The sequence below is a fragment of the Pleurodeles waltl genome, chromosome 7 (assembly GCF_031143425.1).
Source record: "Pleurodeles waltl isolate 20211129_DDA chromosome 7, aPleWal1.hap1.20221129, whole genome shotgun sequence".
NCBI lineage: Eukaryota > Metazoa > Chordata > Amphibia > Caudata > Salamandridae > Pleurodeles > Pleurodeles waltl.
The window spans coordinates 283,391,062-283,416,269 of record NC_090446.1 but is presented as its reverse complement, the minus strand read 5'-3'; positions in this window follow the sequence as shown (position 1 = coordinate 283,416,269).

Genomic DNA, 25,208 nt, shown 5'->3' with positions numbered 1-25,208 from the left:
ATGTCATCCCTTATAATAGACCTGCACTCCTTGGTCCCCCTTTTCCAATGGATTACTTTGTTTTTAAGAGAATCTCCTTGCTCCTTTTGACCGTTGCTTAGCTTGGGGACATTTATCATGTATATATCATAATCACTATGTCTGATCTGACTTGGGGGGGCATTTCTCAAAGGGTCTATAGACCTTTTGTCTAAAAGTTCATTTCTGTGCACCTCACAGTTAGCTCCTCTGTTCCGAATTGTATCACATTTGTTAGAGGCGCCCACAACAGGAGGTACACTTATGCCCCCATGAAAGTTCTGCATTACCACTTCAGTCCTTTTTCCCCTACGCATTCCTATCATAGATGTTCCAGCTAATTGGGTTTGCTTGGCCAGGGATTTAGGATCAGATTTGGATGATGATTTTCTTATGTCCCCAATTACAGCAGATATGCCATCTAATTTCTCATATATCATATGGCTAAAGGATGTGAGGTACTCTCTAAGGCTCAGAATTTCAGCTTTTATTTGTGCTAGCTGTGACTCAGCAGGTTCTTCCCTCTGAATAACTGAAGAAGTTAGTGGCTCCTCTATCTCCCTTGGCCTACTCCTCTCTGATTCAGCTGGCGCCAATAGGGCGAGAGGTGAAAAACGGTTATTGCAATTTATAAGTGGGGACGCACCACCCTGCTAACTAGGCTGGCTCAGTTTTGGGCTCTCTATTAAGTTGTTTGAATTTCCTAACCTAATAAATTCTAAATTAGATCCCTGTGATGTAGGTAACTGTGATTCTCTGCTCACAGGGGCAAAGAAGGATTTTATGTCATTAGTAGTAGCAGTAACACCTTTCTTGTGGGATTTTGAAGGCTTAGTGGCTAACAAACTTTCCACTTCCTCTATAAGTTTGTCAATTTGGGTCAGAGTACAGTTTTCGGCAGCGTGTCGAGGTACTTTCCTTGCCCCTCCCTGCTCAGTGGAGTTACCACTGGCTTTCCTCTTCCCCATACTGATAAGTTGTTAAAAATTCCTCAGGTTGGTTGTCACAAAAGGAAGAAGGGGAAAAGAGAAGAAATATAAGCACTGCAGCAATATATAGAAATTCAACCTGACCTGGTTGCAATAACTAAATGCTACTGTTTTAATTTTGCTTTGCTTAAACTAAAAGTTGGATCCAATCACGAGTTGGCAGAAGAAGCAAGAAAGAAAACACCAAGACGGTACCTCCAGGCAGCAACGCGCCTATGTGCCACCTAATCCTAAAGTCTTTGGAGGGATGTCGGGGGGGCCCTGCCCTGCCTCTTCCTGGCAATGACGGGTGAAGGACGGGCCCGCCCTTGGCCCGGGCACCGCCCGCGCGCATTCCGCGAGGCGGGAGCACGATGGGCGATTTAAAGGGCTCCTGCCCCTCCTCCTCCTTCAAAATAAAACACAGCGCGCGTCCCGCGAAGCAGGAGCTCAACAAGCAGTCAAAGGGCTCCTGCTCCTCCTCCTCTGGCAAAGCAACGCGCGTCCCACGGGTCAGGAGCGCGATGGGCGATTTAAAGGGCTCCTGCCCCTCCTCCTCCTTAAAAAAAAAACACGCCGCACGTCTCGCGAAGCGGGAACACAACAAGCAGTCAAAGGGCTCCTGGCCCTCCTCCTCCGGCAAAGCAACGCGCGTCCCGTGAGGCGGGAGCGCGATGGGCGATTTAAAGAGCTCCTGCCCCTCCTCCTCCTTAAAAAAAAAACACGGTGCGCGTCCTGCGAAGCGGGAGCGCAACAAGCAGTCAAAGGGTTCCTGCCCCTCCTCCTCCGGCAAAGCAAAGCGCGTCCTGCGAGGCTGGAGCGCGACGGGCGATTTAAAGGGCTCCTGCCCCTCCTCCTCCTTCAAAATAAAACACGTGCGTGTCCCGCGAAGCGGGAGCGCAACAAGCAGTCAATGGGCTTCTGCCCCTCCTCTTCCGGCAAAGCAACGCGCGTCCCGCGAGGCGGGAGCGCGATGGGCGATTTAAAGGGCTCCTGCCCCTCCTCCTCCTTAATAAAAAACACGGCGCGCGTCCCGCGAAGCGGGAGCACAACAAGCAGTCAAAGGGCTCCTGCCCCTCCTCCTCCGGCAAAGCAACACGCATCCCGCGAGGTGGGAGCGCGATGGGCGATTTAAAGGGCTCCTGCCCCTCCTCCTCCTTCAAAAAAAAACACGGCGCGCGTCCCGCGAAGCGGGAGCGCAACAAGCAGTCAAAGGACTCCTGCCCCTCCTCCTCCGGCAAAGCAACGCGCGTCCCGCGAGGCGGGAGCGCGATGGGCAATTTAAAGAGCTCCTGCCCCTCCTCCTCCTTCAAAAAAAAAACACGGCGCATGTCCCGCGAAGCGGGAGCTCAACAAGCAGTCAAAGGGCACCTGCCCCTCCTCCTCCGGCAAAGCAACACGCATCCCGCGAGGTGGGAGCGCGATGGGCGATTTAAAGGGCTCCTGCCCCTCCTCCTCCTTCAAAAAAAAACATGGCGCGCATCCCGCGAAGCGGGAGCGCAACAAGCACTCTAAGGACTCCTGCCCCTCCTCCTCCGGCAAAGCAACGCGCGTCCCCAGTTCATCTCAGTTTGGACCCAAACATAAGCAAATCAGTCTTGACACTGCTGCGTTAGGAACAGTCCAGCCCGAACTGCCAGGCCAGGTCCTCCTTGAACCAGAGCACAAGAAACCCAAGACTGGTTTCACCCTGATGAGGGCTCATCAGTTGAGTATAGATTGATTTAAATGTCTCAGCGAACATGAGACCCACATGTGGACACACCTTTGCCATTAAGGGTTTTTTGTCAAACAGACAAAAGGTGAGGAGATGGGGTTAATGCTGTTCTTTAAATGATAGCTGAGGAGATTTACAGATATTATTTGTTCCTTTGTGATAATGGGCACTGTCTGCTGCCGCTCCTACTTCTTTAATTATGTGGGGGCATTTAATATTGAGAAAGATTTCACTGACATTGCTGTTAGAAACCCTAATCCAGAATCTATTAATCTATAATTGTGATTACTAGAAAGTCTTGAAGGTAAGTATTTATAGGTAACTTTAATTTTATTTACACTCTATTTCTATGTATCTGGAAGATATACATATTGTTAAGTGCCTCATTTGGAGGCTGTTGGATACATTAAAGGCAGTCAAGGTGACAAAAACTTTGACTGCCATCCTGTCCTCACTCCACTTGGCAAACTTAAAGTTCACAGACGGCCCTGCGATAAACTCTGTGGGTTAGTATGAGCCACCTAATGGCAGCTCATACAAAGCCATTCAAAAGTTTGGCGTGCCAGACACTGTCCCCAAACTTTAAAATGTTTTTTGCTTTTTAAAAGCAAGCTCCCAAAGCATGAGTTTTTTTTGGAAAAACGAAAACGAATGGCCCTAATAACATGGGAGGTTTCTCTTATGGTGTGGGTATACTGTTGTTATTTTTACTGTCCCTCACCGCTAGGATATTCCTGGTGGTGATGGACAGTAAATAAAACACACATCTGACTGCCCACTCTAATTATGGCAGATGGTCACAGGTCTTCCCTTTAAAGGATCATTGCACTTCAGGCTGTCAGAGAAAGGACAACGCAGATGGTGCTCATTTTCTCCACTGGGGTAAACCTGACTGTCAATCCCCACTCAAAAATGAGTGGCAGAGCAAGAGTTTAGCAGACTGGGTACTCCCTCACTGTTGTGCCACACTCCTAAGGGGGCACACATGGCATTATGGACATGGAGTTAAGAACAGTGAATATTTACTTTCCTTTACCAATCCATCCACTCATGATATTGTATTAGTCAGTATGCTGGATATTATATTTTGGCATAACTCAGTACTGTGACATACATCTGGGTGTTATGTTATGTGTGTTTGTAAAGCACACTATCACCCATAAGGATATCTTGGCACTGTATTTGTAAAGTGAATTATCACTCTCAATGGTATCATGGTGCTAATCATGCTAGTAATCCTGCAAGCTGAAGTTTCTGTTGTGATTGTATTTGACATGGTCACTAATGCAACAATGGTCAAAGTGTTTAGCAGTTTGGATGATTTTCTTTAATCACATGTGGCTCCCATTATAGAAAAGATTGGGGACCCATTCCCTTCGATCTCCTGGTGCTGCTTACTAAGATTAGACCTTAGAAGTTTAATTTTTCAGGGAATAGCAGAGTTTTATATATTTTTTTTAAATGTGAGAAGTACCCTTTTTAGGATAATGTGGTAAGGTATTCCAAAGGCAAGAACCAAGGCAGAGAAAGTTCTTCCACTATTCGAGTAATTGAGGAATCTGAGTTTTCTCAAGTGATGTAAGTAAGTTAAGTTTAGGGAGGATGTGACAGGGTTTCTGATACAGTTTGTTAAGAAAGGAGGGGACTGCCCCGAAAACACATTTTTGTGCTATGCTCAGGCCAATCATGGCTTATTAGCAAGCAAGTGAATCACATCAACTGTCAATGCAGTTTTAGAAAAGGGAGGTTCTAATACTGCGAGTCTATCAGTTTGATTTTGGATCCATCACAGACACTGTAGAAGGGATTTATGTCTAAACATAAGAGGTCCCAATAGTATAATCTATAACTGACCAATGCTGAAATAGATACTCGTCTGCTAACCAGAGAGAGCGGAGAAGGAACAAGTTTGAATTTGTCATTTATTTGTCCTTTAATGTAGGTGAGATGGAATTCTTGTATCTCACAAAGTGACCCAACAATCTGTACCTCTGTCCTTTCCGTCATATACCTGTAATCGTCACCTCTCAGAGCTACCTGCTCTAGTCAAAGGATCACCTTCCCTCACACACTACCCATCAACCCATTACATTAAACCACTAATTTGAAGGTGTAGCCCAATATACAGTTTTGATCCCACTCCTCAAGGACCCTAGAGAACCTGCCCATGCAAATGCCCTCCTTCAGTGGTATTGCTGGGTCTTTGCTCTCTCATTCCCCTCAGGCCTATACATCAAGCCACTTGCTGCTGAATGACGCTCCCACAGGATTGTTCAACTATAAAGGACAAAGAAAGTAGAGATGGAGAGGTATACAGAGGTGAGTGTATCCAATGAAGAGGATAAAGGTTTGAGCCTCAGCTACACAGCTTAGCGCCTGCATCTACGTTAAGGAGCATAGGTACTTTGCTAGGGCTTACAAAATTTGAGACATAGGATAGGACACCAAGTTTTTCTGCACATTACTGTAAGAGAAATGTTACAAAGAAAGGACTATATTTCAAAGGAAACAATCTGTCAAGGCACTATGTAATGAATCAAAATACCTTTAGTACTTACTTTGCTACGACTTGCTTTGGTGGCCATACAAATCAAATATTTTCCATTCCACTGTGTTTTAATCCAAAACTAGCCTGCCCTACTATTGTCAGCAGCCCACTAGTGGGCTGCGTTAGAGCAAGCTGGCCACAAGCCATTGCCCTATAAATAGAGACAAAGGATAACCGTGCAGAGCATCATCTACAGAGTTGCTGTCTATGCATTACATGTGAGTCAAAAGCCAGATTTATAAGTGGTGTGCTAGTTAGTATTTGCTTCAAGATGAACTTGAGGATATGTGTCACAATATCAGTAGGACAGGATAGCACTTGAATTGACAGAATGTGTCATCTTCATATAATTGGAATTTGGTGATGGAGATAACATGATGCATGAAAGGAAAGTCCAGCTGATGCTGTGGTATGATTGACATATATGTTGAGGGGATGGATTACACTAGTAAAAGAAGTGGCAATATTCATAGTGTTAAAAATTGGGTTGTTGGTTGACTTTTTTAAGCAGGAACCACAATCCTAGTCAGGGTAAGTGTCAGGCAAACCGTAAATTAACCTGTGCTCACTTTCTGGTATCTTGGCACATAGCAGTCTAGCTTAATTTAGAGGCAATGTGTAAAGTATTTGTGCAACACTGCAAACAGTAAAACAGTTCAAACACCACACAAAACAATTTCACACCAGGTTCGAAAAATAACTCTGATTTTGATAAATAAAACAAGATCTAAACAAAAAAAAAATCCAATAGATAGAGCTTGAGTTATTAATTTTTTATGCTTACACTGAAAAATAAAGCTTAGAAGCAAGAAACACTATTCAGTGATATCTGGTTGCACCGGACCGGGACAAAGTCAAAAGTTCAGGTTGACCGCGACCCCCTTGGGCCCAATGAACCAAAGTACCTTAAATCCTGGTTGCGGGGTGTTGTGTCTTTTTACAAACCATGCAGCAGGAGTGATGCTTCAATTTTCTACATGCAACAGCGACAATGCATCGGTTTGTGAGATGCAGGGGGTTAGGGTGCGAGTTCCCGCTGCATCAACATCAACGACCCAGGCGCCGGGACTTCCAATGCAAAGACTGGTTTTGAGAATTCATAGCTTCCAATGAGCACAAGGGATGAAATTCAGAGGTTTGCCGTCATTGAGGCTGTCAATGACAGGGATGCGAGGACTTTGCACCAGAAAAAAGCATCACAGTGGCAGTTCTAAATATGATGCGCTGGTTCGGATACACACAACAGCTGTCGTGCATCTATTCTACTCCTGCAGCAGAGGATGCATCATTTAAACTGAAACAAACACCTTAGGCCTACTTTGAAGGGTCCAGGACTGAGGTGGCACCACTTGGCAGGCCCGACTCACTGATAGCAGAGGTTAGGTCAAGAGCAGGGGGGTTGGTTTATGTTTATGTCCCAGAGACTTCCGATCAGGAGGCCAGCCACCTAGCCCTTGGAGTCATTCTGGGTTCATGTGACGCAGATCCAGTCCTTCTCTCCCAGGCATGGGAACAGCAGGCCACAGGGCAGCAAGGCAGGAGTCCAGAACAGCAGCAGTCCAGCAGAGTGGCAGTCCTTCAGCACCACAGCAGTCCATCTTCCTGCCAGAGTACTCACAGGTCCAGAAGTGTATTAAGTTATGTTTACAGAGGTCCAATACTTAAACCAAGTTGGTCTTTTGAATGGGGGGCTTCAAAGACAGGCCTTTAAAGTGCACAGAGGTCCTACCTTTCCTGCCCTGGCTCCAGATTAATTTCACGGGGTTATGCAGCCCTTTGTGCGGGGCCAGGACAAAGCTGATTCAGGTGTAAGTGTTGATCTGACCAGCTCTTCTCTCCCATTGTGCTATCAAGGCCCATCAAGTCACACCTAAGCTCCCATTATGTGTGGCTGTCAGGGGAAATAGACAAAGCGCAACTGCCACCCAACCCATACAAGTGATCAGAGACAAGACCGCAGGAACCAAATGGCTAAAGTGAGGAAATGCCAACTTTCTAAAAGTGTCACTTTCAGAAGTCCACCTTAAAATCCGACTTCTCTATAAGTTGAGATTTTAAATTGTTATTCCAGAGAAAACGAACTTGAAAAGTTTATCTCTTCCAGACTGTGAATTATACTTCTAAGATGTAGTAAGGTAATCCCAATATTATCCTATGTAGAGATAGAACCTGCTGTAGTGAAAAACGATTCTGGGAGTCGGGGCTCGGGCAGTTTTTCACTACCAGGACATATAAAACTTACAAGTGCATGCCCTGCCTTTCAAGTACATTGCACCCTGCCATCTAGGTTGTCCAGGACCTATCTTTAAAAGGAAAGGTTTGGGTCTGGTAAAAAGGGTTACTTTGACCTGGTCAACATGGCACTGTGACATTGTGGCACAAGTTTATAGTTTGCTCAGTTAACTAACTCTAGTGAATTTCTGTGTTTTTTTGGTTTAAAATATTAGGTTTTCACCTAACTATATTGTCATTTTAACCATTGATTTTTTCAGTGAATATAAGTGTGTGTGTCTATATATATATTCACTGAAAAAAGTTAAAGTTGCGTTATATTTGGGTGAAAATTTCAGTTAAAATGTACATTTTAAGCTCTAAAACCACTGAAATTCACTAGCTATAGTTAACTCAAGGAACTATAACTCACACACCCCGCAATGCACAGTGTTATCATCAATGATGTTATTTCAGATGTCATCAGTGATGTAACATTGATCTTATAAAAACATGTCATGAGTGATATCATATGTGAGGTCATAAGCAGTGCATGTCTAATCCCTGAGTTAACTATAGCTAGTGAATTTTGGTTGTTTTTTTACTTTAAAGTGTTTAACTGACATTTTCAACTAACTAGAACGTCACTTTAAGATTTGCTGTTTTCAGTACTTTTTTAGGTTTGTATTAAATGTGAAGTAATATTTTATTACCCTGCCTAAGTTGGCATACCCCACACTATACATGGCAGTTGACCTGCAGCCAGGCCTTGTGAACCACTCCCCAACTGGCAGCCAATCCCATGCGGCAGTCAGAGCCTCCCGCAAATGGCCAATACCCATTGCTGGCCACCCACCATCACACAACAACCCACAGGCACCCACCCAACATTTTTGGTGTTTTTTTTTGCACTGTAGTTATCTTGCAGTCATATTGCTGTACTCTGAGTACAGTGACAGTACCACGAGCATGCAACACTGCATTTTGTTTTCAGTTTGACAAAATTAGGGGTCCCTTGGACACAACATGGGTCTGGGGGTCAGGGTAACTCTACCTTGACCCCTTATATGTTTTTGTTTCTATTTTCAGGAAATTGGGACCAAATCCATAAGTCCTAAAAGAGCAGCTGTATGTCTTCATATTATGGCCAGCCAATCCTAGCTCCCGATGATGTGGGACCAGTCTCAGTTCTGCAGATCCATTTAATCTGCATGTCTTCATTTGCCATTTAGTCCCTTAGTACTCCCTCAGTACTTCCTTGGCAGTACTACAAGTCTGCAGCAGTATGTAGTCTTTTTTCAATTCGACTATGTGGGTGGATCCACAGGGACCTGCCTACCACAAGGGCCATGGGGTTCGGTACCACTACCCTGCCTCTAATATTTTTTTTGCTTTCATTTTCAGAACAGAAAATAGCAGCCCCAACATTCCTCTTCATGTTAAAGGCAATCAGTTACAGCCCTCGGTTCAGCAAGATCGGTCTCAGTCCCATGGATCCAGCCAGTGAGTATTCATTTGCTGTTTAGTAGTTCGGACCCCTCAGTACTGCCTTAATACTCCTTAAGTATCGCTGAGATCCATAAATTATGTTTTAATTTCCCTAAAATAGGCTGAATAGATTTATATCAAGTCACAAAAAGCAATTTAAAATGTGCAAAAATCTAGATTTCTGTCAAATTTTGTGTAGTTCCTCTCAGCTACTTGGCTGCACTATTGTCTAAAATTTCTTTTCGAAATTGAATGAGGAAAGCATGTTTTTGGGACTCCTCTTTTTCTCATCCCCAGCTTGATGGATCATTCTACAACTTTACAAAATGGAAATGAGGTGACTGAAAGTTTTTTAAATGTTACAATTATTTTAAATTATTTAAGTATTTTAACATTAGTTACGATTGGGCGTTATTTTAAATTGTGCTTCCATTATTTTCCAAGTCAAAGGAAGCAGTAACTTAAGAAGTGTAACTTGTGAATAACAATGGGCTTACTCTTTTGTGGTGTGTGTTTATAACAGCATCTCCCTCCCTAATCTCTCCTTATATATTATTAAGCGCCTCTCATTTACATTTACAAGTATTCCATATTATACAGCCACTCCGTCTTATACCTTCCAAAATTACTGCAGAAACATATACCTAGGTATACAGAGAGTGCTGCCATTTGAGTGGAAATCTCTGCTCAGAAAAGATAGGGGTAGCAGAGACAATAGTTTAACAATTAGAAAATGAATAATATTAACGGTAACAATAAAAATCAAATGAAAAACATATACTGAAAACATAGAAAATAAATTAAAAAAAATTAAAAAATACTATGAACATTAAAAATAGTTTAAGAAATAAAGACAAATAAAGTAAAATAGGAAAAGTATTACACCTTGCACATGTTGTATTTAGTCTGCTGCCATTTTCAACAGCCGCTGAACACCATCACCTGATGTGCTGCAGTCCTTAATTTCTAATAGCTAAATTCTGGGGGTTACTGAACGGTAAAGCTGCCTAACGCTGCCTAGTTCTGGATTCATCTCATCCCTTCCTTCAACCACACTCCACATCCTGTCGTTTGATCTCTCTCTCTTGAAGGCTCTTTTACATCCTGCTGTGTTCGTTTGTCACTGCTTTCCATTTCTTTTCCTCCTTCCGTCTTTTTTCTGCCATTCTGTCTAGTACTCTAGTATAAACTCTGATGGTGAAAAATACATAAGTCCTAATGCCCACAAAAGAGTGCCAGTAATCACCACTTAATTCCCCCTGCCAAATTATCAAGTAATTGACTACAAATTAGTTGCTGGACCTCAACTGGGCGTACAACATTTGCTGCTCACTGCTCTCGAGAGGGCAGGGCCTCATTCCTTCAAAAGCCTCCTCAAGCACAACACGATTTTACATCAACGATTCATCTGTTTGCAACCACACCTGCTTGATATTATGTGTATGTGAAACCTGTTCAGAGCACCACACCTACAATTGCTTATTATCGTTATCAGTGTTATGATCTCCGAGTTCAATATTCACCGCAAATGAACCTGGTACTGCACCACTTGTCCATTAGAAATAGTTCAAAAAGCCCGAACTGAAGACACTGCCGGGGGTAGACCTTTGGCTTCTATGCCCTGCGTCGAAGTGAACATATGATGCTGCTGTGTCCTAATTGTGGTGAATATCCTCTCTTTCTGTCCCCTGCGCCCAACACCATATGATTTAATGCTTCATTTTCTGCTTCTATGTATGCGATTCCTTCCCGTGCAACGCATCACACCTTTCTAAAGAAGGGACTGACTGAATGCGACATCACTACAAAAGGACCTATTGCTGCACTGTTTAGCCCCACATAACGTCCTTCCAGGAATGAACTCATTATGTTTTATAAATTATTTGTATTTGAAAATATATGATTAACACATCCAGAAAGTAACAAGCTGAATGAACAAACTTTATTTGCATGATTAGTTAAAATCTTTTCAAAATATAATGAGAAACACACTAAGATAAAAACTTCCCTAAAACTGTCCTAAAACCACAGTAAGTCATAAAGTGCAAATATTAAAGTGTTACAACAATATATACCATTACAATTGTAATATAAATACATTTTGACCATTAAAACAGATTTCAACCAAAATGTGTATTTTATATATATTAGAGCTTTCCCTTGAACTTGGACAGAAACTTTACCAGCCTGATATTCAAATGGGCATTGGCAGAATTCAGGGCGGTCAGGATGGACAGTCTGCGTGCCCGCACTTTATAATTATTAAATTATCTGCACATGAACTAACTATGTTCTTTGTAATGTGCTGGACACAAACAAAGGACAGGCATGGGGATTTATTTTCCAATGTTACCAAGTCTGAAGGTGGCGTCTATAAGCGGTCTATGCCACTTGGGCAGAAAGTCAAACGTTGATAAAACTCCAAGCTGGTAGAGCATCACCTTGTGTTTGATGTACTTCGAAGAACTTGTACCCAGGTATGGCTGGTGGTCTTTCATATTGTGGCCCATATTTATACTTTTTGACGCTAAACTGCGCTAACGCAGTTTAGCGTCAAAAAATTTAGCGCCGTCTAACGCCATTCTGAAGCGCCATGCGGGCGCCGTATTTATGGAATGGCGTTAGCCGGCGCTAGCAGACCGGCGCTGCCTGGTGTGCGTGGAAAAAAACCACGTAGACCAGACAGCGCCGGCGTAGGGGGAAAATGGCGTATGGGCGTCTTAAAATGGGGCAAGTCAGGTTGCGTCGAAAAAATCGTCTTAACCCGACTTGCGCCATTTTTTAACGACGCCCATCCCCCATCAACATGACTCCTATCATTGTAAAGATAGGAGTCATGCCCCCTTGCCCAATGGCCATGCCCAGGGGACTTCTGTCCCCTGGGCATGGTCATTGGGCATAGTGGCATGTAGGGGGGCACAAATCAGGCCCCCCTATGCCACAAAAAAAAAAAAAAAATACTTACCTGAACTTACCTTAATGTCCATGGGATGGGTCCCTCCGTCCTTGGGTGTCCTCCTGGGGTGGGCAAGGGTGGCAGGGGGGGTCCCTGGGGGCAGGGGAGGGCACTCTGGGCTCATTTTGAGCCCACTTGTCCCTTAACGCCATGCCTGACCCAGGCGTTAAAAAGCGGCGCAAATGCGCCGTTTTTGGCCACGCCCACTCCCGGGCGTCATTTTTGCCCGGGAGTATAAATACCACGTAAAGGCCTGGGAGTCATTTTTTAAGACGGGAACGCCTCCCTTGCATATCATTAACGCAAGGAAGGGGTTCACGCTAAAAAATGACGCAAACTCCGGGCACTTTGGCGCCCGAAGCGTCTAACGCCATAGTATAAATATGGCGTTAGTTGGCGTTAGTTTAGCGTCGAATTTGCGTCGAAAAAAACGACGCAAATTTGGCGCAACCAGAGTATAAATACGGCCCTGTATGTGTTTATCACCTTCCAAGCATGACTTCACCGTGGTAACATGTTTTTATCCTCTAGTTTGCTACACACTACGTGAGTGACCTTGTTATTCCACAGCTCCCTTGCCTGGAATGTATGTAATGTCTTTTCCAGGAATCGAAGACTCAATGAGTTGCAGGTGCTGGAAATTTCTTGCCATTTGAAATTATGCCAGGCCTGGAAGCTCTTAAATTGAGACACAGAATACGAAATGCTTGCTATCTGGCTATTACTTGATTTAACAGGCAACATTCTAGGTGCACTGGTGCTGGGGATGCGGTTCTTGGTAGGCGAGAAATATGCTTATATTTTGTATCCACTAAACTGTTCAAGAGACTTGTGTGCCTTACCAACATAATTTCACTCTTGTATATTGATGGCGTCAGCTTCATCTTTGTGACCTAGAGGATTGGTTCTAGGCTGTTGTGTCAGGTTTCCTCTCGCATCAATTCAAAGTCCTATGTACTTATACTTGATCACCTTATCAAGACTATCATTTCTCCACTGCCAGGCTACACTTTTATTGACTCTGTTGCTGTAGGTGACTAATTTATTTTTTTCAAAATTCACTTCAAGTCATTTGAACCTAGTGTATTCATCTAACTTATTGATCAGTCTCTGAAGACTCACTTTTGTTCTACTTTGTATAATCGAATCATCCACGTACAGGAGACTGAACAATCATTTTACTCCCAATTTCAGAAGATGTGAAGTGACAAATTCCAGTGTTAAGGTATGAGCCGATATAGAAAGATTAAATATCAAGGGATCCAAGACACAGCCTTATTTAAGCTCAACTGTATTGTGGATTTTCCTTCTTAAAAAACTACCCTCACCTAATTTTATTCTTGCCCTGGTAATGAAGTATAAGTGTTCTACTGCCCTTTGCAACTACATTGGGTTTGGCCATGATTGCAATTTTCTCGATAATTGACTTACAGAGACTTGGCCAAAAAAGACCTTAAAATCAGCAAAGCAAATATAAAGTTTTTCTGCGTACATTAGGCTCAAGCCATAGACATAGAGATTGCCAGCGAGTTCGAGATGCAGTCTTATTTTTGTAGGAATCCTGTCTGAATCAGAGGAAAACCCATTATCTCCTACCCAAGATTGAAGGTCTTCCAGCAACAGCTCTAACAGCTCTACAAAGTATTTTGCTTCCGTGTCGAAACGTGATATCAGAGGTTAATTTCTTGGCTGATTCCTCTTCCCTCCCTTAAAAATAGGATGTATTTTTGAACCCCTCCAGGAATCTGGGACTTCTTCTTTCCAAAGGACTTCAATGAAGAGAGGGGCTAATCGGTCTGCCCAGAATCGGGGAGACTTTTTAAAAAAAAATTGCGGAATCCCATTTGGCCCAGGAGCACAGTCAGCTCATGAATGCTCAATAAGTCTCTGTAGTTGACTGCTAATTATGTCTAATGTTGCCACTGCGCGAGCTTCTGACTTATCCTTATCACCTTGTTTTGTCTTTTGCATGGGATTATCATTTCTCTGTCTATCCCTGTGTTTTGCATAGCAGTGAACCACCCTCGGTTCCCCCCCATCACCCTTTGTCTACTGTCTATTTGCTGTTCATACTCCTCAACCACTAGATGAGTTGTTAGACAGTTATTCCAGTATTGTTTACTAATATTTACATCATTTGCCCTTTTCAGTCTGTGTTCCTTCTTGTTTACTATCTGCCAGAACTTGCTTGGACAGGGGGTAACCGGACTGCCAACCAAAGACCCCATTTCTAACAGGGGCTGATTCCATGCACCCGGGGGGCTCCACCATGGACCTCCAGTACTACCAAACCAGTTCTCTGACAGGTTTATGCCCTCCTGGAGATTGAGCAGCTCAATCCCAGGAAGGCAGAACAATGCATTTCCTTTAGGAGAGGGGTGTTGCACCCCCTCTCATTGGAAACAGGTGTTTCAGGCATGGGAGGAGTACCCTCCCAGAGCCTCTGGAAATGGTTTGAAAGGCACAAACGATGCCCTCCTTGAATAATCAAATCTACACCAGTTTGGGGACCCCCAGTTCCTGCTCTGGCGCGATACTGGACAAAGGAAAGGGGAGTGACCTCTCCCCTGTCCATCACCACCCCAGGGGTGGTGCCCAGAGCTCCTCCACTGTGTCCCTGGCATTAGCCATCTTGGATTCCAAGGTGTGGGGACACTCTGGGAGCATCTGAGTGGCCAGTGCCAGCATGTGACGTCAGAGGCCCCTCTTGATAGGTGCTTACCTGGTTAAATGACCAATCCCCCTTGCAGAGATATTTAGGGTCTCCCTCTGGGTGTTTCTTCAGATTCAGATTGCAAGACTCCAGCAGCAACCCTCTGCATCCTTTACTTCATCTTCTACCGACATATCAATCGCTGACTGCTCCAGGAACTCTACAAAACTGCAACAAAGAAGTTACGACAACTTCTGCAACATTGTATCTTCAGCTCCTGCCAGCAACTGCAACAGATTCCAGGTTGTGCATCATCCAACGACTTCCTGTCTTCAGCCTGCATGAGAAGAACCAAAGGAATCTCCCGTGGAGTGATGGAGTCACTTCCCTGCTTCAGAAGGCACCTCTCTGCAGCGACGACAGGTGGATTGGACCCCTCTCCAGATGACAAGCATGGATAAAGCAACACGGGTGGTGGACTAAAGTGACTCCGGCTGGCCCACTGTCCAACTTTGGTGGAGGTAAAAGCTTGCCTCCCCACGCAAGACAGTACCCCTGTGCACCATGTGACTTGCAGTTGCTAAGACTTGTGTGCAACCTTCCAAGAAGTTCTTCATGCACAGCACAGATTAGGCCCCCAGCACACCATCCTGTGAAGCACAGCTTCCTGAGTGGTTCTCCGGTGATCATGCTGCATGAGCCTCCATTTGCACCTTCTTTGTCCCTGTTTTATGAGACTCTTGTGCAGGATTCCTGGTCTTCTGAGGGCTCTCTGAGTTGCTGAGAGCCCCTCTGCCTCTCCCTCCTGGGCAGAGGCCCCCTGGTCCCTCCTGGTCCCAGGCAGCGCTATTTTCTACTAACCGCGAGCTTTGCATTTATCAAGGCTTTTTTGCGGAATCCAGCAATGCAAACCAGAGTGCATTCATCCATCCAGCGTGGGACATCTTCTGCATCAACCAGGAACCCGCATCCATCTTCTTTGGTGCAATACTGACTTTGGGGGTCATTCTGACCTTGGCGGTCCATGACCGCCATGGCGGAGTGCGGCGGAAGCACCGCCAACAGGCTGGCGGTGCTTCCTGGGCGATTCTGACTGCGGCGGTAAAGCCGCGGTCGGAAAAGGGGAGCCGGCGGTTTCCCGCCGGTTTCCCGCTGGCCCGGGGAACCCGCCATGGCGGCGCTGCTTGCAGCACCGCCATGGGGATTCCGACCCCCTTCCCGCCAGCCTGTTTCTGGCGGTGTCCACCGCCAGAACCAGGATGGCGGGAACGGGTGCCGTGGGGCCCCTGGGGGTCCCTGCACTGCCCATGCCACTGGCATGGGCAGTGCAGGGGCCCCCTAACAGGGCCCCACAAAGATTTTCACTGTCTGCTGTGCAGACAGTGAAAATCGCGACGGGTGCCACTGCACCCGTTGCACCCCTTCAACTCCGCCGGCTCCATTCCGAGCCGGCTTCATTGTTGAAGGGGCTGTCCCGCTGGGCCGGCCGGCGGTCTTCTGGCGGTCGCCCGCCGGCCCAGCGGGAAAGCCGGAATGGCCGCCGCAGTCTTTTGACCGCGGAGCGGTCTTTCGGCGGGGACCGCCTTTGTCTTTTCACTGGTGGTTCCACTTTTGCACCTTCTTCCGGTATAGCAGGGGCTCCTGTTCTTCTTGGACTCTTCAGTGCTTCTTGGACTTGTTCCCCTTCTTCCACAGGTCTTCAGGTCCAGAAATCCATTGTTGGTGTCTTGCAGTCTCTTCTGGTTCTTGCATTATCTTCTATCACCACTTCTAGTGTGTTTTAGGAAAATTGCTGTGTTTTACTCCTGCTTTCTGGGCTCTTGGTTGGGGTATTTTACTGACTTTTGGCGTTTTCTTACACTCCCAGCACCCTTCTACACACTACCCTTGAATAGGTGGGAAACCAACTTTTGCATTCCACGATTTTAGTATATATCTTATGTTCCCCCTAGGCACTTTGCAACCTATTGTGATTTTCACTATTTGCACTGTTTTCCTGCTGTGTACTTACCTGTTTCTGGTTACTAGTGTACATATTGTGTGATTTACTTACCTCCTAAGGGAGAATAGCCTACAAAGTATTTTTGGCCTTGTGTCACTAAAATAAAGTATCTTTATTTTTGGTAACACTGAATATTGTCTTTCATGTATGTGAGTACTCTGTGACTACAGTGGTATTGCAAGAGCTTTGCATGTCTCCTAGTCCAGCCTTGGCTGCTCTGCCTACAGCTACCTCTAGACAGCCTGGCTTCTAGACACTGACCACATTTCACTGATAAGGGATAGCTGGACCTGGTACTTCCTTAGGAGAGACATACATTCACTGTTAAGGGAAGTGGCAGCTTTGCCATTAGTTTGAATGGCAAAATCAAACTAGCAGTGTTATCACTGCTCTTCCAGTCTGCAGTGGCAGACTGGGAGCCATTTTGTACTTTGTCACACACAGGTGGCATATTCAGCGCTGCAGGCCCCGGGTGGACACTATCTAACATATCCTTGGTACCGTAGGTACTATGCACTACGGACTTATAATTAAGTGAGTGCTTGCCAACTGAGGATAGCCAATTCGACATACACTTTGTAAATGGTTAGAACACTGGCACTGAGGTCTGGTTGACAGGCCTCAGTGCACTCTCAAAGTTGAGAAACCAGCAGCATCAGTCCTAAAATGTGTCGATGAGCATCCAAAAAGAGGCATTTCCTTACACTCAGGAATTGGAATGATCATAGCATCAAGAAACCTGCAGGTGAACAATTGTGCCCTATAAATGAATGAATGCATCAATAAATAAAAAGGTACACATCCATCCTCAGGGCAGATCAGGAAGGTGTATTTGCCACCTCTTATAAGCAAGTTTTGTTCAGAGAGAAAAACATTTTTGTTTCTTGGTCTGGTGATTTACGAAACTTAAAATCCTGACTCTCTTTCTATAATGTTGGCATTGCTTGGCATATTCTAAGGGGAAAATGAACCTTATCAGTGCTTTTATCAAGCTGTTTAGGAACCAATTATAGATTTCCCCAAAGCAGGCATCCACACCCTTTCACTACAGTGTTACACGTCCAAAACCAGAGTGATTTGGTTTTGGGTTGCCAATCTTCACCCCCAATCTCCAACATCTTAGATGATTTTAGAGCTTCAAATGTCCACTCTCTAGTTAGTGAACCCTTCATTAGCTCTCCTACTTCAAAGGTAGAGTCACCTGGATCAAGAGCAGGAGGACTGAGATACCACCTTCTGGGGCATATTTACGAGCACTTAGCACCACCTTGCACCACCCCAGCATCATTTTTTTACACTAAGGGGGCACAAGGAGGCCTTTTCCCCCACCAGATTTACAAAGTGGTGCAATGCAAGCATTGCGCCACTTTGTAACCCCTTGTGCTACATTATGCCTGCACCAGGCATAATGTATGCAAAGGGGCGTTCCCCCGTTAGGAGGCCCAGAAAAATGGCGCAGTGAAATTTACTAGATTTCCCTGCAACAATGTTCCAGTCATTTATAATGCCTGCCTGAAGGAAGCATGAAAGTGACGCTCCCAGTGTTTCCAATGGCCTCCCCACTCATTGCTGGACTAGTGCCATCATTTTTGGCGCTAGTTGACCAATGTGTCACAATAGCGTAAAAAAGTTTGACACTATTATGCTAACATGCTCCGTATTGTAAATACAACACTACCATGGTGGCGTTAGGGGTGGCTGAGAGATGCAAGAAAAGCAGCCCATCATAGTTGATGTGCCACTTTCTTGTAAATCTGCTCCTATGTGTTTTGAAGCCCATGCTGTGAGTTGTTTACTTGCTCACCGATGCTGTAGTCACCTGGGCTAATTATCACCTTGATGAGTTTCCAGTTGCCTCATTGGTTTTACATTCCTGTGTTTTTTTTTTTAGACAAATAAAAAATAATAGAACTAGGATTATTCAGCTCTCCCCCAGCTAAAGTAGTATTCATGAGATCATGGTTAGTGAAGTACAGTTCTATTTCTGACCTGTTTAAAATTTACAGGCTCAATTCTCAAAGGTAAACTTAGACGTTTGGTCTAAAGTTAGACTAAACGACTAAGTTTACAACTGTGGGAATTCACAAAGGGCACTTACGAGTAGAGTCTTTAGGAATGCACTCGGGGTGGATCTCCGCTCTGAGTGCGGACCATCTGTCCTAAAGGGAGGCCTAAAGATACTGGGACAGATTCACAAAGGTAAACTTAGACCAAAAGTCTAATTTAACACCAAAAGTCAAAGTTAAGACCTAAAGTCTACCTTTACCTGTAGTAAAGTTAGACTTTTGGTCTAAGTCTAGACTTTTGGAGTAAGTTTTGACCAAAAGCCTAAACTTAAAACAAAAGTCTAACTTTACTACAAGCAAAGTTACACTTTTAGTCTAAACTTAGACTTATGTTGTAAACTTAGGCTTTTCGTCTAAATGTATCTTTGTGAATGAGGCCCACTACTTGTAAATTCCCTATGTGAATTCCCAAAGTCATAAACTTAGACGTTTGCTTTGAGTTTAGACTAAACGTGTGCGTTTACATTGTGAATCAGGCCCATACTTTAAAAATTAAATGTCATCCATACGATTCAATATTCTTGTGGTTTCAATAGATGGCAAATAGCATCATACGTTTTGTATGTTAGTGTCATCACCCGGTAAATGAAGAAACACCATTTTATTTCCTTTTCCTGGAAAGCTGGCTGCATGATGCGACAATGACTCATTGGGTTGATTGTTTACCTCTAACAAATGCCAGGTTCTGACAGTAATGTGTTCAGTTCCTGGCAAGGAAGACACCCTTTTATTCTTTCAAGGTTGCAAAACTGCGCACCATGAATTGGCTAATGGTAACATCAGACAAGTAATGAGCAGGAGCAGAAGTATGGTACTCATTACTATATGAAAACCAAGTTATTTTGATTAACTAACAAAATACAATGTAGGCTGTATGTGCAACATGCTTGCAAGCCCAGCAGAATGGCACAAAGAGGAAAGTTAATATTTCTCCCCTGGCCTGCTTTTAGCCACTTTAGTTTGGGAAGTGGGACTCCACATCTTCTGCACTAACTCTGTAGTGTGCAGAATATGGAGGTCATGTCATCTCATCAGTAGTTTCACCACTTTCTCATCCATTGGGGCTAATGTCAAAGGATTTCCACATCAGTCATTGGGCCTGCTGTTGGCAGACTGACAGCGAAAGCATTCCCATTGTCATCAGTCGTCAACCAGGAAGCCTTGAGTGCCATTTGCTCCAGAGACTGCCAGAAGCTTCAGTGCTTAGAGGCATAGCTCACTCCTGGGAGGTCCATTCGGGATGGAAGAGGTGGTATGTCTCCAAAATACTAATAGATTGCCACAGGAAACTGTTCCCTAGCAGGGTTCACATCATAGATCACCAAGTATTGGTTTCCTCAAGGGATGACACCCTTACCCGGGACATGGTTTACTACCCCCAAAGTTACCTGAATTTTACCCTTCTGCGAATGCACTTTAGTGAGTGTATCTCTTAAGTGCCTATCCATTGGGACTGAAAGCACCACTGAGAATGAGGTGAAACCAATGTAATAAACAAAGATAAAATAAATGAGGGTCAGCAGATCCTGGCATCAGGTATCCACTTTCTATTATCAAATAAAGAACTTTCTGGCCACCAGAGACCAATTTAAGAGGGCACTAAACGGAGGAGGTGAGGGCAGAAGGGTGTTAAAGGCCCAATAGATCCCAGGGATATTAAAAACATCTGAAAGGTTGGCGTGGGGCAAAGAAGCTCTTGTTTCTGAGCATCACCTCTCATCTTGTGAGGAAGAAGAACATCCTCCATCCCTTCAAAGGTCGATTGGGGTACTTACCCCAACCTATCTCACAAGAAGATCAAAAAGGCCCACAAAACATTAGATACATTTTAAAATGTATGTTACCCTTGATTTGTCCCTCTGTCTCATACACTTGAACCACCCACACATGTGTCTCTTCATATCATCGTCATCCTTTAGATACACCCTCACGGTAAAGAGCTCATTTACAGCTCTCTGAATGTACCACTGTAAAGATTTCAAAATTGGCTACTAACTTGTCAGTTTAGGCTTCTTCTGCTCTTTTGTACCTGGAGCTGGTTCCAGCAGGGTATCAGCCAACTGATTCTTGGAGTCACTGTTTTGGTGTGAGGCACAACTTTTCCCCACAGGAGGAGTACCAGACACATCCCCAACTTCGGTAGTCCGAGATGCAGCAGGGGCAAGGGCAGTGCAGCAGATGGTGCAGTCTCACTATGTGTGGTTCATGGGTCAACAGGGCAGTCCTTCTTCAATCCTTGTTCCAGTTCAAGCATGATCAGAAGCTCAGGGTGCCATATTTATCCTAGGAAAGTGCTTTGAGGAGACAACGCGGTCACTAGCATTGCCCCCTACCTTCTGCTGATGACTTTTCAGCAATGTGTGGCACATAACAATCCCAGTGTGCACTACTCTGCCCAATGTCGAGTTGAAGGCATCCTTCCTCAGTTGTTAGAAGCTTGGTAGTGCCTACTTGTGGGTTACACACCCATGGAAAAACTGGTTTGGTACTGGCTTCCCCCTCTCTGTCCCTGTCTCCATTCTGTCTACTTGAACAAAGGACAGCCCCTCAGGAGTGTGATTGCCATCTGCCCAACAAAAGCAGCTTCCCCTTTGTACCTCACTTTTTGGGCTAAAGCTCTATTTAGCTTACTGGGAAGGAAAGGAAACACCTCGCCCTGCAGCAGGCTGCAATTGTTCAAACGCCAGAGAGTTGTTCACACTACTTCCTAGGTGGGAAGAAAGCCGTCTGTTGGCCATTGCCCATGTGAGGCTACTGTATCAGCTGGGTCACAGAGTGGCAACCTTTTAAAAGTGTATTATTTTATTAGTGACATCAAATTCAACCTGAGCATCAGTTCGGGATTACAGTTAGGTAGTCCCATTCAAAATTTTGCCAGACTGGGGTGCCAGCCGTTAACCCTGTATTAGCTAATTTGGCTACTATTGTTTCCACAGCAAGATGACAATGTAGAGGTGCAGCTGCTAGGACATATATAAAAATATATGTTGTACTTAATAATATACAGCTTCCTGCCACACAGGCCTTCCTTAGGAGAGACGTACATCGATTGTTAAGGGAAGTGGCAGCTTTGCGATTAGTGAATGGCAAAGACAAACTAGCAGTGTTACCACTGCTCTTTCAGTCTGCAGTGTACTTTGTCACACACAGGTGGCATATTCAGTGCTGTAGGCCCTGGGTGGACACAATGCCTAACATGTCCTTGGTACCCCAGGTACTATGTACTACGGACTTATAGTTAAGTGAGTGCTTGTCAATTTGGGATACCCGATTCGACATACACTTTGTAAATTGTTAGAACACTAGCACTGAGGTCTGGTTGGCAGGCCTCCATGCACTCTCAGAGTTGAAAAACCAGCAGCATCAGTCCTAAAATGTGTGGATGAGCATCCAAAAAGAGGCATTTTCTTACATTTAGGAACTGGAATGATCATAGCACCAAGAAACCTGCAGGTGAACAATGGCGGCCTATAAATGAATGAATGCATGAATAAATAAATAAGTACACATCTATCCTCAGGGCAGATCAGGAAGGTGTATTTGCCACCTCTTAAAGGCAAGTTTTGTTCAGGGAGAACAACATTTTTGTTTCTTGGTCCAGTGATTTAGGAAACTTAAACTCCAGACTCTCCTTCTATATTTGTCGGCATAGCTTGGCATATTCTGAGGGGAACATGAACCTTATCAGTGCTTTTATCAAGCTGTTTAGGAGCCAATTATAGGTTTCCCCAATGCTGGCCTCAACACCCTTTTACTACAGTGTTACATGTCCAAAACCAGAGTGATTTGGTTTTGGGTTGCCAATCATCACCACCAATCTCCAACATCTTAGATTATTTTAGAGCTTCAAATGTCCACTCTGTAGTAAGTGCACCCTTTATTAGTTCTTCTACTTCAAATATAGAGTCACCTGGATAAAGTGCGGGAGGACTGAGATACATCCTTGTGGTGCATATTTACAAGCCCCTAGCACCGCCTTGCACCACTCTAGCCTAATTTTTTTGTACACTAAGGGGGCTCAAGGAGGCCTTTTCCCCACACCAGATTTACAAAGTGGCGCCATGCAAGTATGGCGCCACTTTGTATCCCCTTGTACCACAATATGCCTGCACCAGTCATAGGGGGTCATTATGATCCCCGGCGGATCAGCCCTCCATGGCAGCGGCGGGTAAAAAGACCACCACCAGCATGGCGGGCTGAATCACCATATAATGAACACATGGAGGGCCGCCATAGGCGGCCCTCATCCACTGCCAGGCTGCCTCTGACAGGCAGCCTGGCAGTGAAAGGAATCATCATCCGACAGGGCAGCGCTGCTGCCCCTCAGATAATGATCCCTACAGCCACCAGCCTTTCCCTGGTGGGTTCCCCCAATAGAGAAAGGCTGATCGAAGGGGTTTTACGGGGCCCCCCTGGGGGCCCATGCACTGCCCATGCACCTGGCATGGGAAGTGCAGAGGCCCCTGTGCAGAGCCCCATCGCAAAGGTCACTGCCCGATTTACGGGTAGTGATCTGCGTGATGGGTGCAGCTGCACCTGCCACTCAGAGGCATTGACGGCAGCTCCTAGTGGAGCCGCCAGCAATGTCCCGGCCAGGCATTCTGCTTGGCCAGCGGGCAGAAACAATGTTTCCGCACACCAAAATGTTCATTATGCAGCCGGCGGGGTCTCAGGGGGGCTGGCGGTCAGTTAAATGTTTAGTCTAAGTTTAGACCTAGCGTGTAAGTTTACCTTTGTGAATCGGGCCCAAGTTTAAAAATGGATGTCATCCATAAGATTCAATATTCTTGTGGTTTCAATAAATGGCATATGGCATCATACATTTTGTATGTTAGTGTCATCACCCGGTAAATGAAGAAACACAATTCTATTTCCTTTTCCTGGAAAACTGGCTACATGATGGAAGAATGACTCATTGGGTTGATTGTTTGCCCCTAACAAATACGAAGTTCTGACAGTAATGTGTTCAGTTCCTGGCAAGGAAGACACTCTTTTATTCTTTCAAGGTTGCAAAACGGAGCATCATAAATTGGCTAATGGCAGCATCAGACAAGTAATGAGCAAGAGCAGAAGTGCGTTATTCAGTGCTATAAGAAAACGAAGTTATTATGATTAACCAACAAAACACATTGTAGGCTGTATGTGCAATGTGCTTGCAAGCCCAGCAGAATGACACAAAGAGGAAAATGAATATTTCTCCCTTGGCCTGCTTTTAGACTCTTGAGTTTGGGCAGTGGGACCTCCATATCTTCTGCACTAACTCTGTAGTGTGCAGAATGTGGAGGTCATGTCATCTCATCAGTAGTTTCACCACCATCTCACCCATTGGGGCTAATGTTGAAGGATTTCCACATCAGTCATTGGGCCCGCTGTTGGCAGACTGACAGCAAAAGCATTCCCCTTGTCATCAGTCATCAACCAGGGAGCCTTGAGTGCCATTTGCTCCAGAGACTGCCCGAAGCTTCAGTGCTTAGAGACATAGCTCACTCCCGGGAGGCCCAGTCAGGATGGAAGAGATGGTATGTCTCCAAAATACTATGATATTGCCACAGGAAACTGTTCCCGAGCAGGGTTCACATCATAGATCACCAAGGATTGGTTTCCTCAAGGGATGACACCCTTACCCGGGACATGGTTACTACCCCCGAAGTTACCTGACTTTCACCCTTCTGCAAATGCACTTTAGTGAGTGTATCCCTTATGTGCCTATCCAGTGGGACTGAAAGAACGACTGAACATGAGATTAAATTAATGTAATAAACAAAGATAAAACAAATGAGGGTCATCCCATCCTGGCTCAGGCATCCACTTTCTATTATCAAATAAAGAACTTTCTGGCCACCAGAGGCCAATTTGAGAGTGAGCACAACTGAGGGTCTGAAGGCAGCAGAGGGGTGTTAGAAACCCAGTAGATAACAAGGAAATAAAAAACATATGAAAGGTTGGCATGGGGTAAAGCAGCTCTTGCTTCTGGGCATCACCACTCATCTTGTGAGGAAAAATAACATCCTCCATCCCTCAGGGGTCGATTGGGGTACTTACCCTATCTCACAAGAAGGTCAAAAAGGCCCACAAAACACTAGATAAATAAAAAAAAAAACAGATGCATTATGTGGATGTTGGCTCTTCCTGCTACTAACCTCATGTTCATCTCTTGAGCAAAAAATATTTTTTGGGCCTCATAAGAGTGGTCTGGTCTGAGATGAATACCCCACAGGTACTCCTCTTTGTGGTAAATTGGTGGTTTAACACAAACCTGCATCTCTGTCTGCTGACAACCCACTATACATCACAGAGCATGTTTGTAAAATTAAAAAACATAAAGAGAGATGGCAGCTTGACTTCCTGGGACAAGTCAAACCTCTTTCAGGCATCTACCTACCATCTGTTTTTTAGCTCCCCTGAAGGAGGAGAACATGACATTTACCCCCAGATCTTCACCTATCAGGGATTCTTAAATGCCCCTGGACTCCAGGGTTCATTTATTGTCTAATGTAAAAATGGAAAATGAGTGGTGGGCCTGGTTTCCTCTTTCTGACCTCTGACAATCACCTGCACTTTTGTTATCTTTCTTGAGAAGT